At 40.5% G+C, this 14,809-nt stretch overlaps 1 pseudogene; it reads left to right on the top strand.

Annotated features, from left to right (window-relative positions):
- Positions 1-14,809, top strand: part of LOC115287040 — a 40,907-nt pseudogene that overhangs the window by 19,263 nt on the left and 6,835 nt on the right.

Here is a 14,809-nt window from a genome sequence, read left to right as displayed (position 1 = left end):
AGATCTGCTTGGCCTTTACTTGGGGTGCTGGGCAGTCAGGTCTCTTTCTTGATTTTTTAAAAAATTCTTAAATGTTTTATTTATTTTTGAGAGAGAGAGAGAGAGAGAGAGAGAGAGAGAGAGAGAGAGAGAGAGAGAGAGAGACAGTGTGAGTAAGGGTGGGTCAGAGAGAGAGGGACACAGAATCGGAAGAAGGCTCCAGACTCTGAGCTGTCAGCACAGAGCCTGACGCAGGGCTCAAGCCTATGAACCTGGAGATCATGACCTGAGCAGAAGCCAGATGCCCAACCAACTGAGCCACCCAGACGCCCCCAGTCAGGTCTTCTTCTGACAGCCTGCTCTTTTCCTACTGTGGGTATTTTATGGCCACTGTCACCTGTACAGCTTTAGGCTTAGGATTTCTTCTGCCTCCAGTGCTGCCTTTGGCTTCTCACACAGATCTCCTCAATGTGATGTCTGCCTCAAATTCTGCCTTCTCCAGGGCAATAACTCACCAACCCAAAATGTCCTCTGCCTTTACATTGCCTATTATCTTCATTTCTGGAACACTAATTAAATTGATTTATCATATGTTGTCTGAAGACATGTCTTTTCTGTAATACTTTAATATGCTTTTAATAGGCACATTTTAATAAGCTTAAAATATAAGATGTATTTAAAATACAGCTTTATATTTTCCTCTGGTAGCATATTTTTGTTACTTTAAAGATATTAGCTTTATTGAGGCACACTTTAATACAACAAAGTAAGTGTATGTTTTGAGGAATATTTATTTATTTATATTTTTGAGAAAGAAAGAGTGACGGAGAGGCAGAGAGAGGGAGACAGAGGATCTGAAGCAGGTTCTGGGCTGAGAGCAGAGAGTCCAATATGGGGCTTGAACTCAACCAACTGAGCCACCCAGATGCCCCTTGACAAACTTATGTACCATGTTAGACCTCCATAATCAAGATAGAGGACATTCATATCACCCAAAAAGAATCTCCATGTGTCCTTTCTCAGTCAATTCCCCACTTCCATCTCGCCCCAAGAGAATCATTGATTTGGGTTCTGATCTTATAGATTAGATTTGTCTTTTCTGGAGTTTCATATAATGAAATAAAAAACATGAATCTTGTGTCTGACTTCTTTCACTTAGCATAATGTATCAGATATTCATCCCTGGACCAGTATTTCTCTATTACTGTTTGTCGTGTCCCGCCCCAGCCAGCAGGGCGGAAAATCCTCGTGGGTTCTTTTCCTGAGGGAGGGAGAGAAAACAGGGCAGGAAGGGGGACACACAGAGAGTAAAGACAACACACACTTTCGATCAAGCCTCTTCTCTTTATTGAGAAAACACCGTATCTTATAAAGGTTTCAAGGTGGGAAAACAAGGCAGCTGACCTAGGTCGGTTGCTAGGAAACAGGGTTAAGGGATTAAGGCTGGAGTAAAAGAGGAACCAGACTAAAGTGCTTTAGCACAGCGCCTGAGGGGCCGATACCACCCTGCCTGCAGGCGGTTGATCTTTGATCTTCTGGCTTCTCCTGACAGGGAGTGGCGCTCCCCTGCCTATTTTTGCAGCTCCCCTCAGGGAGTGACATATCCGGCTAGCAAATGGCAGCTGAATCTTTGCCGTTCCCCACAACTGTTGAATTTCATTGTATTCGTACACCACAATTTGTTTTTCCATTCCCCCATTATGGACATTGGAGCTTTCTTGGTCATTGATGGTAAAATTGCTATGGACACTTGTGTACTAGGGTTTGTGTGGGAATGTGTTTCCATGTGTCTTTAGTCAACACCATAGAGAAGACTTGCTCAGTCATCTGGTAAGGTTTTGTTTAACTTTATAAGAAACCACTAAATTATTTTTTTTAAGTTTATGTATTTATTTTGAGAGAGAGAGAGCACAAGTGGGGAAGGGGCAGAGAGAGAGGGAGAGAGAATCTCAAGCAGGCTCCATGCTGCCAGCACAGAGCCTGAGAGCCTGAGGTGGGACTCAGTCCCATAAACTGTGAGATCATGACCTAAGCTGAAATCAAGAGTTGGATGCTTAACTGACTGAGCCACCCAGGAGCCCCAGAAACTACTAAATTGTTAACTGGTTGCACCATTTTATATTCCCATTAGCAGTGAATGAGAATTCCAGTTGCTCCACATCTTCTTCAACACTTGTTAGTGTTAACCTTTTATAATCTGAGCCATTTTAGTGGATATGTAATGTTATCTCGCTGTGGCTCTAACTTGTATCTCTCTCATGACTAATGATGTTAAGCATCTTTTCTTATGCTTATTGGCCTTTTGCATATCTTCTTTTGTGAAATGACTATTGATATCTTTTGCCTATATGTATAATTGGGTTGCTTGTCTTTCTTTTAGTGAGTTGTAAGAAGTTGTTACCTATTTGAAATACAATTTCTTTGTCAGATAAATGTATTTTTTAATATCTTTTTCCAAGCTTAGGCTTGCCCTTTTATTTTCTTTACCATGGTTTTGAAACGGTAAGGTTTTAATACTAATGAAATGCTGTTTATTTATTTTTCTTTTTTATGGTTTCTACTTTTTGTGTCTTATCTAAGAAATTCTGCTTATCCCCAGTTTTCAAATGTTGTTTCTTATGTTTTCCTCTAGTAGTTCTATTTAAAATTTTTTTTAATGTTTATTTATTTTTGAGAGAGAGAGACAGAGCATGATTGGGGGAGGGACAGAGAGAGAGGGAGACACAGAATCTGAAGCAGGCTCTAGGCTCTGAGCTGTCAGCACAGAGCCCAACATGGGGCTTGAACTTACAAACCATGAGATCATGATGTGAGCCAAAGTCAGATGCCCAAGTGACAGAGCCACCCAGGTGTCCTTCCTCTAGTAGTTTTATAGCTTTATCTTTTATATTCAGGTCTAAGATCTACTTTGAATTAACTTTTTGTACATGGTATGAAATAAGGGGCAGATTTATTCCTTTTTCCCCCATAAGCACATAAGTTGTTTCAGCTTCATTTGTTAAAACTCTATTCTTTTCCCCACTGAGCTATTTTGGAGCCATTGTCAAAAATCAATTGACTGATAAAACTACAGTAATCAAGAGAGTGTGGTGTTAGGGACATAAGAGGCAAGTAGAACAATGGAATAGAATAGAGCCCAGAAATAAACCCACATAAATATAGTCCATTGATTTTTGACAAATGAACAAAGCAATTAGATGAAGAAAGGGTAGTTTTTTCAACAAATGGTGCTGGAGCTACCACACATTCACATGCCAAAAAAAAAAAAAAATTCCAGATACTGATCTTATACCTTTCACCAAAAGTAACTTAAAATGGATCACAGATCAAAACGTAAGATGCAAAATTATAAGACTTTTAAGAGATAAAATAGGATATAAACCTAATGCTTTGGTGAGGACATTTGGATACAATACCAAAAGCAAAATCCACAAAAGAAAATTTAAAATGCTTGCTTTGTGAAAGACACCATAAAGAGAATAAGACGACAAGTCACAACCCAGCAGAAAATATTTGCCAAAACACATATCTGATAAAGAACTTGCATCCCAACTAGATGAAGAAGAACTCTTATGACTCAACAATAAGAAAATAAACATATTGATGCCAATACTACCCACAGTATTTTTGTCCAATTAAAAAGTTGGCAAAAGAGCTTGAAAGACACCTCATTGAAGAAGGTAAGATAAATATATGAAAAGATGCCCAACACCATAAGTCATTAGGATATTGTAGATTGAAAGAATAAGATACTACTATGCACCTATTAAAAGAGCAAAAATCCAAACACTGATAATACCAATTGCTGACATGGATGTGGAGCAAAAGAACTCTCATTCATTGTTATTGGGAATGCAAAAATGGTTGAACTACTTTGGCAGACAGTTTGGCGGTTTCTTACAAAGGTAGAGATACTCATACCATATGATCCAGCAAATGTTCCCCTTAGTGTTTACCCAAATGAGATGAAAACTTAGGTCTAAACAAAACCCTGCATATGGATATTTATGGCAGCTTTATTCATAATTACTAAAATGTGGATACAACCAATATGTCCTTCTGTAGATGATTGGGTAACTGAACTGTGGTGGTTATATAATGGAATATTATACAGTGGTAAAAGGAAATGAGCAGTTAGGCAAGAAAAATATATATAAGGCATCAAAATTGGAAAGGAGGAAATAGAACTGTCATTATTTGCAGTTGGTGTGATATTATATGTAGAAAACCCAAAAGACCCCACCAAAATGCTGTTAGAACCAAGAAAAAAATTTTGTAAACTTGCAAGATATAAAGTCAACATACAAAGATCAGTTGCATTTCTATATGCTAATAACAAACTATCAGAGAAAGAAACTAAGAATACAATCTGATTTATGAATAAAATATCTAGGAATCAATTTAACCTGTATGCTGACTATAAGGCATTGATGAAAGAGATTGAAGATGTCACAAATAAATGGAAAGATATTCTGTGCTCATAAATTGGAAGGATTAAAACTGTTAAAATGTCTGTATTACCAAAGTGATCTACAGATTCAGTGCAGTCCCTATCAGAATTCCTTTCTTTTTTTTTAAAGGATTTTATTTTTCAGTAGTCTCTGTACCCAACATGGGGCTTGAACTTACAACCCCAGGATCAAGAGTAGCATGCTCTACTGACTGAGCCAGCCAGGCGCCCCCCTCTATCAAAATTCTAATGGTATTTTTCTCAGAAATAGAATAAATGATCCTAAAATTTGTATGGAACCACAAAGGACCCCAACTAGTCAAAGCAATCTTGGGCAAGAAAAACAAAGCTGGTGCATAATGCTCCTAGATTTCAAAACTATTTTACATGGTTATAGTAATCAAAACAGTATGGGGCACCTGGGTGGCTCAGTGGGTTGACCTTCCGACTTTAGTTCAGGTCATGGTCTCATGGTTTCTGAGTTCGAGGCTCATGGGGCTCACTGCTATCAGTGCAGAGCCTGTTTCATTTCCTGTGTTCCCCACTCTCTGCCCCTCCTCTGCTTTGTTCTCCCCCCCAAAAATAAATATTTAACAACAACAATAACAATAGTATGGTATTGGTATAAAAGCAGACACATAAATCAATGGAACAGAATAGAGAGTCCAGAAATAAACTTACACATAGAATATACAATAAGCGAAGGATCATCTCTTCAACAAATGGTGCTGGGAAAGCTGGGCAGTCAGAGTGGAACTGAACTCCTATCTTACACCATGCCTAAAAATGAACTCAAGGTGGTTCAGGTATTTGAATGTGAGACTCGAAACTATACAATTGCCAGAAGGTGGTAGGCTCGTTGACATCAATCTTGGGTATGAGTTTATGGATTTGGCGTCAGAAGCAAAGGCAACAAGAGCAGAAATAAATAAGTGGGACTGCCTCGAACTAAAAACTCTGTACAGCAAGGCAGCCATCAACAAAATGAAAAGCCAACCTACTGAACAGGGAAAAATATATTCAAATCATATATCTGATAAGGCATTTTATATTCAAAATATACGCAGAATTTATACAACCCAATGACAAAACCAAAAACAAATAAAAGCCTCCAACCTCCCAACCCCCCCATTGAAAAATGGGCAGAGGGTCTGAAAGGACATTTTCCAAAGATGTCATGCAAATGGGCGACAGGCACATAAAAGATGCTCACCATCACTCATCATCAGAGAAATGCAAATCGAATCCGCAATGAGACATCTTGTCACACCTGTTAGAATGCTAGCATTAATTAATCCTACAATTGATAATATAGTATTGTATAATTGAAAGTGATAAAACAGTAAATGTTAAAAGTTCTCAGCACAATAAAAAAATTGGTGACTGCATAGTAATGGATATTAACTAGACTTACTGTGGTTTTCATTTTGCAATCTATACACATACCAAATCCGGTCGAACACCTGAAACTGATATAATGTTTTATGTCAGTTATATCTCAATGACAAAGATAAAAATACTAATTGATTATATAATTATGTCAATTTCTGGACTCTATTTCTTCCATTGCTATCTATCTCTACCCTGAAGCTAATACTGCTCACTACTGTTGCCTTACAATGCGTCTTGAAGTAAGTAGTGAAAATCCTCTAACTTGTTTTTCTCCGAGGTTTGAATTTCCATGTAAATTTTAGAATCAGCTGGCAAAGTCTGATGAGATTTTGGTTGGGATTGTATTGGGTCTATAGATTAATTTCAGGAGAACTGACAGTTTAACATTGAATTTTCTGATCCATTAGTATTATATACCTCTTTAAGCTTTCTTGAATTTACCCAGCATTTCTTTGATGTTTTCATTGAAGAAGTCTTGCAAATATTTTGTTAAATTCATCTACAAGTATTTCATGCTTTTGGATGTTACAGTAAAAATTTTTTTACATTTGATTTTAAGTTGCTCATTGCTAATACATAGAACTATTTTTTTATTTTAAAAATTTTTAGATTTTTTTTTTGAGAGAAAGAGAGAGAGACGGAACATGAATGGGCGAGTATTGGGGGAGGGTGCGGAGAGAGAGGGAGATAACAGAATCCTAAGTAGGCTCCAGGCTCTAGGCTATCAACACAGAACACAATGCTGGTCTTGAACTCACTGCAAGTTCAAAACCTGAGCTAAAGTCAGACACTCAACGGACTGAGCCACCCAGTCATCCTAGAACTGATTTTTTAGTATCAATCTTGTATCCTGTGATATTGCTAAATTTAATTACTACTTCTTGTAGATTTTGATAAATTCCTTAGGTTTTTCTCTGGATATAATCATATCGCCCATAAAGACTGTTTTACTTCCTTATTTCCAATCTAAATGCCTTTCATTTCTTTTTCCTTACCACGTGGCCTTGCGAGGAGCCCCAGTAACTGTTAAATAGAAGTGGTAAGAGTGAACATCTGTACCTTGTCCCTATTATTAGAAGGAAGGCATTCCATCTTTTTCCTTTAAGTATGATGTTGGCTTGAGTTTTATTACCCATGACCTTCATCAAGTTGGAGAAGACTCATCCCAGCCTTAGTTTGTTCAGAGTCTGTATTATGGATGGGGATACTGCCTGTTAAGTGCTTTTCCTGCATCTATTGAGGTGACCACATTTAGTTTTTTTAGTCTTTCAATATGGTAAATTGCAGTGATTCGCTTCTGAATGTTGGGCCAACCTTGTATTCCTGTAATAAATCCCATTTTATCCTTTTTATATATTGCTGGATTTGATTTGCTAATTTTTTATTAAGGATTTTTTTATTAAGGATTTTTACATCTATGTTATGTTTCATCTTTTACCCCAGTTACTGTAACATTTATGAGATTAATCTGAATTGTTGCATGAGTAGTTTGTCCATTCATTACTATTATTCCATTGCAAGCATATTTCATATTACTTATCTGTTCTCGTGATGGGCATGTGGGTTATTTTCAGTTTGGGGCTATTGTGAATAGTGCTGTTAGGAATATTTTTGTGCAAGTCTGTTGGTGATGCATTTTATTTGGAATACCCAGAAAATGACTTGCTGGGTCCTACAGAATAGATACATTTCACTTTAGTAGATACTATCACACTAAATATAAGTGTGTAAGATATTGGAGCTGAAATATTTGTGCTACTGGAACATCGACAGTGTATGAGAGTTCTGATTGCTTTACATCTTTGCCAGCTCTTGACATTTATTTTTCTTTTTCATTTCTGCTATTCTGGAGCTATGTACGCATGTCATGTGTCATATTGTGGTTTTAAATTTCCCTGATGGATAGCAAGGTCGACCACCTTTTCATGTGTTTATTGGTCATTTGCATAGACTCTTTTTTGAAGTTCAAGTGCTTCGCTCTTTTTTTCCTTTGTATTATCTGTCTTTTTATTATTGATTTGTGGGAGTTCCTTATATCTTCTGAATATGAGTATTTGGTAGGATAGACATCTTGCAAGCATTTTTTCCCACCCTGTGACTTGCCTTTGGACTCTCTTCATGGTGTTTTCCACTGTTGTTTTAAATTTTATTTAAAGGAGAACTTTTTTTCCCCTTGTTACACATGAAAACTGGATTCCCAGTAAGCCCTATAGTTTGCTAGTTTTTTCCTACGTTACAAAGTGTCCATAGATGAAGTGATAGAAACCTCCCACAAAAAATACAAATGTATGAATTCACCAAATGAAGTTGTAGAAAAGGAAAAACGAATCTAGGGTAGAAAAAAAATGAGAGCAGCATTTGCTTCCGGGAGCATGGTGAAAGAGATCGACTGGGAAGGGGCATGATGGAACTTTCTGGATTATAGTAGTGCTCTCTATTTTGATAGGGATCTGGGTTGTACAAGTAAATGCATTTGTTAAAAGTTATCAAGTGGTATATTTAAGATGCTTGCATTTTATTGTAGATAAATTTTACCCCAAAGGCATAATAAAATTGTGAACAAATGTTGAACTCAAGTATATACCTGTTTAAGTATTTAGGAGGAAGCATACTAACATTGGCAACTTACTCTGAAATGCATGGAAAAGAATTCAGATAAGGGGCACCTGGGTGGATCTTAGCTCAGCTCAGTTCTCGATCTCAGGGTGGTGCGTTCAAGTCCAGAGTTAGGCTCATGCTGGCTGTGCAGCATAATTAAAAAAAAAAAGAAGAGTACAGGTTGCTGGATAAAGGGGTGGAGGGACTGCTAGTTGATAAAGCAATTGAAGTAAAATGCTGTGCTGAAAGTCTAGGTAATAGAGACACGGTGTTCACTGTGAAGGTCTTCCAACTTTCCTGGATGTTGGAAAAAATTTCCTAACAAAATGGAGAGAGATAAATGGTAAGTTGAAAGCCCTCAAAGTCCCTTAAAGTTGAAAGGAGGCTGGCTTTTCTCGCTCCCTGTCACCAGCTACTGTGGACCTTCCCTCTGTGTGTCCTCTCTGTGCTGGAAAGGGGCTTCCTGCCTTGGAGCCCCGACACATTTTCCTCTGTCCATGCAGGAGCTCAGATTCCTGTGTGAGCATTTGAGTCTTGATCCGGTGCTCCATTCAGAAGGGTAGTTTCATCACGGCACTGCAGTGATGCCAAAAAAGTGCTCTGCATTTGGTCCCCCCTGTGCATGGCAGGCTGCTGACACCTCAGCCTCAGGACCTCCCTGATTAACCATTTAATACACACCACGTTGGTCCATGGAAAACGCTTGACTTTCTGTCCTCTCTGGCAGAATTAGACTTTGGAGAACAGAGCTGGGACTGAGACAGAGCCTCAAAGTGCAAGAAACCATTTTTTTACTCTACAAATTATAATTTTTAAAATGATAATACTCTGGGCACCTGGCTGGCTAAGTCAGAAGAGCATGCAACTCTTGATCTTGGGTGGTCATGAGTTCGAACCCAATGTTGGTGTTGCAGGCTGATGTTGAAAAGACCACCAAACGCCAAATTGAATTGAAGAGAGGCAAAACTTTATTTACGGCTGGGCCAAATCTTAACTCTAGATGGTAAGGGGCAGAGAATGGCCCCGAACAAAAGTTACATTGAGATTATATAGACATACCTAAGATTCTATGATAGTCAATTACATTGTGACACATGGATGGATCACCAGTTTTGGTGAGAACCTATCAAGTTTGTTCTTTGTTCTTCTAAGATGACCAATCATAATGGGACAGTGACTAAGCAATTTCTCTGTAGGCTGGCCTTGATCAGACTATAGAAAAGGGGAGGGGAAAGGCTTGTAGCAAATCATCCAGTACATTTCATAAGTAAGTTAACCCATTACATTCCAGAAGAGGTTAACCCATTACATTTCAGAAGAAGTTTAACTTATTACATTCCACAAGCTAACCTACAACATTGGGTGTAGAGATTACTTAAATAAATAAAAACTTTGGAAAAAAAATATAATGTTAATACTCAATGCTGGCAAGGATGTAATGGTGAAAGGGCCCTTTAATACATTACAAGTAAGAACTTTTGTTTTTTTTAAGTTTACTTACTTATTTTGTGAGAGAGTGAGAGAGACAGCATACATGCAAGCCAGGGAGGGGCAGAGAGAGAATTCCAAGCAGGCTCCATGCTGTTACTGAAGAGCCCAGCTGGTCTTGACCCCACAAACCATGAGATCATGATCTGACCTGAACTCAAGAGTTAGAGGCTTAACTGACTGAGCCACCCAGGTGCCTCACCAGTAAGAGGTTTTTATGGACATAGTTTACATATGTATAAAAAGATTATATTTTGAATCAGTAAGGTATATCCAAGGATTTACCTATTTATACATGAAAAATCAAAATGTTTTCAAGGATCTAAATATGAAGACATTTTATAAGTTATTGTAATAATAGCAAAAATGGGATATTACCTATCAGGGTACTAATTAAATGACAGTTCAACAATGTGTTGGAAATATTATGCAGACATTTTTCATAATATACTTAAAAAAAATAATTTATTGTCAAACTTGCTAACATACAGTTGTGTAAAGTGTGTTCTTGGTTTTTTGGGTAGATTCCCATGGTTCATCGCTTCCGTACAATGCCCAGTGCTCGCCCCAATAAATGCTCTCCTCCGTGCCCATCATCCACTTTCCCATCTCCCCCATCAACCCTCAGTTTCCTCTCAGTATTTAAGAGTCTCTTATGGTTTGCTTCCCTCCCTCTCTATTTGTAACTATTTTTCCCCTTCCCCTCCCGCATGGTCTTCTGTTCACTTTCTCAAGTTCCACATATGAGTGAAAACATATGATATCTATTTTTCTCTGACTGACTTATTTCACTCAGCACAATATCTTTCAGTTCCATCCACATTGCTGCAAATGGCAGGATTTCATTCTTTCTCATTTCTGAGTAGTATTCCATTGTGTATATAAACCAGGTCTTAATTCATTCATCAGTTGATGGACATTTAGGCTTTTTCCATACTTTGGCTATTGTTGAAAGCACTGCTGTAAACATCGAGGTACATGTGCCCCTATGAATCAGCACTCTGTATCCTTTGGATAAATTCCTAGTAGTGCTATTGCTGGGTCTCAGGGTAGTCCTATTTTTAATTTTTCTTAATGTATATTTATTTTTGAGAGAGAGAGAGAGAGAGAGAGAGACAGACAGACAGAGTGCAAGCAGGGGAGGGGCAGAGAGAGAGGGAGACACAGAATCTGAAGGAGGTTCCAGGCTCAGAGCTGTCAGCACAGAGCCCGACATGGGGCTTGAACCCAGGAACCTCGAGATCATGACCTGAGCCAAAGTCAGATGTTTAACTAACTGAGCGACCCAGGCACCCCAGAAAAGGAATTTTAAAGGCAGCAGTCTGAAACTGGGATCTGAAGGAGACGTCTATCAGGAATACATTATCTGATGCATTTAAGGAGACTGTACCGTAAAAGGATTGTTTAAAAACTCTTAAAATCATTTGCAGAATCTTTTGCTTATAATACGAAGACAGTGCAGGTCCCCATTTAGGATCATTTTGATGGAAATGTTAAATCAGTGGGTAGAAGGAACAGAGTACTGTTGAAGAGCAGAATTTTGTCTGCATCGGGCTGGAGCAGATGCATTGCAAAATTCCCAAGGGGGTAATTGCAAGCAAGGAACCGTCCATAGTGGCAGAGGTCACTGCTATCCCTGTCTTGCCACATGGATGGCATTAGCTGCAAGTTCCCACCATGTGCAGAGGAAGTGAAGGGTCACTGGAAGGGAAGGAACAGGGGGAAGACAACTTTCACCTAGAGAGTCTCTAGAGTTTGCATCGTGATGCGAAGTTTGCAAGCATTATCAGTCATCTAATCCTTACAGTAGCTGTGTGAGCTGGTGCATTATCATGTTAGGCAGGAAGTGACAGAGACCCACATCAAACTAGCTCGAGCAAAAAGGAATAGCTTGATTGAGGCCTCATAGGCTAAGGTCATGAATCTCTGGCAGGTTATACTCCTGCTAATGACTGCAACAAGGTCTTCCAATGATGGGACTGACACTTCTTCCATTAAGAAATGGGGCCTGTGTTCTCTCTCCTTGAATTTAGGTGAATTTGTGATGATGTCGGGGGGGGGATGTCATGTGACTTGGGGGGATTCTGCCAGCGTCTCTTGGGACACTAGCTTTGAGAACTCATAAGTTCAGATTTAAGGTATTGGCAAGGTTGGTTCCTTCCTCTGGGGACTCTTCTGGGGAGGGGAAAATCTGTTCCATGCCTGTCTCTTAGCTTCTGGCATTATTGGCAACCCTTAGCATCCCTTGACTTATTGCTGCATTATTCTAATCTCTGCTCCCATCTTCACATGGCCTTTTCTCTGTGTCTCAAATTTCTCTCTCTTCCTTCTTAAAAGGGTACTAGTCATTTGTTTAGGGTTCATGATAAACATCCTATATCCATAATGATCTCCTCTCTAGATTCATTTTTAAAAAAATATTTTTCCCCCAAGGGCAAGAATGTCTTTGTTCTTTTCTTTTTAAAAAAAAATTTTTTTTTAATGTTTTTTTATTTATTTTTTGAGAGACAGAGAGAGACAGTGTGAGCAGGGGAGGGTCAGAAAGAGAGGGAGACACGGAATCCGAAGCAGGCTCCAGGCTCTGAGCTAGCCATCAGCACAGAGCCCGATGCGGGGCTCGAACCCACCAGCCGTGAGATCATGACCCGAGCTGAAGCCGGACGCCCAACTGAGCCACCCAGGCGCCCCAAGAATGTCTTTGTTGAAGTGGAATGCTGGGCATGGGGGAGGGAGACAGAGGCCTGGGGCTCTCCTTGCACTCAGCTGCCCGTGCCACCCATGTGGCTGGCAGATCCAAGTGGTGGAGATAGCCCAGGGTCAGCAGCCAGGGTCAAAGGCCCAAGAGATTACCCCTCCCCACAAGTGCAGTGCACTATGCTTGCTTTCTCACCGATATTCCTGGAAAGGCTTTATCAGACTTTATAGCTACCTATAGAAGGAAAATATATGCAGTCTAGAGCTATGCTTGTTCATTACTTAGCAAGGAGACTTACCCCAAATCATAAAATATAAGAAAAAGCTATCACTTACAGCACCTGGGTGGCTCAGTAGGTTAAGTGTCTGACTTTTATTTTGGCTCAGGTCATGAGCTCATGGTTCATGAGTTTGAGACCCACGTCAGGTTTCGTTCTGACAGTGCAGAGCCTGCTTGGGATTCTCTCTCTCCCTCTCTCTCTGTCCCTCCCCCACTCATGCTTGCTCTCTCTCTCCTCTCTCTCTCTCTCTCTCTCTCTCTCTCTCTCTCAAAATAAATAAACTATAAAAACTTAAAAGAAAGTCTGTCATTTGACCAATTCCTGGTCTTCCCAGGGTTGAGTTGTATCCAAGGTGGGGGTGGGGGGGGCGGGGCCTCTATGGAGATAATTGAAGAGAGGGCACCCCACGGCACCCCACGGCACCTCTGTTGGCCTGCTCTTTGTGGTTTGCAGATCTTTTGAGGCAAAGATGACCTCTGAGTTATCTTTAGACCCTAGACTCCTGAGGGAGTTTTGCTTATTTTTTGGTCTGTTCTTAGCTACCCATGTTATTTCAAAAGAGAAGTCATGTGCAATCACACAAATAAATAACTAAGAGAGGTCGCTTCTGGTCTCTTCCTTTTGAGCTGCCAAGGGTGGAGGCATGGTCTTGCCTTGACCCAGACTCCAAAGGCAGAGCTCTGCTAACATCTGTCTCTGCTGCTTATTTTTCCTGGCCTGTCCTCAACTCCAAACACCTGTAATTTAATTTTAAACAACTTTAATCATTGGGCTGCTTAAACCACCCCCTTACAACTTCCCAGCCTGACTTCCACCAAGGCTGGGATTTCCAGGGCCTTCTCTTTCCCCTCCTCTGGCTTTCCTTCCTCCTTACACTGGACAATGGCCTTCTGCTCAGGCTCATTTAATTGATGAAGAAACTGCGGCTTATAGGGGTGACCTAGAGGCGCCTGGGTGGCTCAATTGGTTTAGCATCCGACTTCGGCTCAGGTCATGATCTTGCGGTCATGATTTTGAGCCCTGCATCAGGCTCTGTGCTGACAGCTCACAGACTGGAACCTGCTTCGGATTCTGTGTCTCCTGTCTCTGCTCCCCACCCCCCACTCCTGCTCACACTTTGTCTCTCAAAAATAAATAAATGTTAAAAAAAAATAAAGGGGTGACCTAGCCTGCCTTGTGTCTGTGTAACTCGGGCAGTGGCAGAGCAAATCCCTTATTGATCTTCAACACTGGTACCCAGGCTTTTGGCTTCTGGAGTTACTCTTATGTAGAAAGAATGTCCCAATAGACAGCTCATGCTTAGTGCATTTGCAGTAACCTCCCACATATTGGAGCCTGGCCCAGGTGGGGAATGGTGTTCTGTGGCTCCAGGACGGGACTTGTCCAGGTAACAGGGAAGGAAACATGTGCACCAGGAAAGGCCTCTGTGCCACTAGTAATTCGTGTCTGCCAGGCATTGTGTGAAGCTCTTTACCCATTTTATAAGCCCATTTTCTAGATGAAGAAAACGTGGCTCCAAGCAGATTTGTGATCTGGCACCTCAGAGATGGCAGTGGGATTCACAGTAAGTCTGTTGCCAGAGGTGGATTGGAGGTAAGAAAGTACCCTAGGGGAGTTGGGATGCCTCATGGAGGAGACGGGATGGGGAAGCCCGGGCGCCCTGCCCTGCTTCTCTGCGCATCTCATTTGTTCCCAAACGGCTCCCTGGGAATCCTCCCTGGCCTGTATACGGACTTGTGCAGAAGCCATTGGAGTAGGCATGGTCCCTGAGCCCACTGGTGACATGTTCTCAGAACACCACCACTTGTTACTTCGGGAGAAACCAATACCTCTACTTTATAGTGTATGTGGGGGTGGGTGGGACGGGGGTGCTGAACAGCTCCCAAACCTCACAGAGCCTCAGAATCAGCTGAGATGCTTAAAAAGT

This window comes from Suricata suricatta, chromosome 3 (assembly GCF_006229205.1).
Source record: "Suricata suricatta isolate VVHF042 chromosome 3, meerkat_22Aug2017_6uvM2_HiC, whole genome shotgun sequence".
NCBI lineage: Eukaryota > Metazoa > Chordata > Mammalia > Carnivora > Herpestidae > Suricata > Suricata suricatta.
Note: the sequence above shows the minus strand (reverse complement) of the source record. Positions and strands in the feature narration are given on the sequence as shown.